This window comes from Eimeria mitis, genomic scaffold (genome assembly GCF_000499745.2).
Source record: "Eimeria mitis Houghton genomic scaffold, Emh_scaff1550, whole genome shotgun sequence".
NCBI classification, from domain to species: domain Eukaryota; phylum Apicomplexa; class Conoidasida; order Eucoccidiorida; family Eimeriidae; genus Eimeria; species Eimeria mitis.
This window is the reverse complement of record NW_013569741.1, coordinates 10,544-10,914: the sequence shown is the minus strand read 5'-3', so window position 1 is coordinate 10,914 and position 371 is coordinate 10,544.

Below are 371 nucleotides of genomic sequence, written 5' to 3'. Positions count from 1 at the left end.
TATATATATATATATATATATATATATATATATGTATGTATAGAGGGATATATGAATATATAATAAAATATAATAAATATATTTTATTATATTATATACAAAAACACAAATTTCTTCTTCTTGGCGATTCAGGTGTATGTACACCTGAAATGGAAAAATTTGAAACATTTTTTGTTTTTTTTTCTTTTTTCTTTTTTTTATTTTTTTTTGTTTTTTTTTATTTCGTTCACCTTTTGTTTTTAGTATTCAAGTTTCAGCTCTTCTTCTGTAGCGTAATATAGGAGGTGTACTGAGTTTGTTTATTTGTTTATTTGTTTATTTTTTCTCCTTAATAGTTAATTTTAATTAAATTAAATTAAATTTCACTTGTT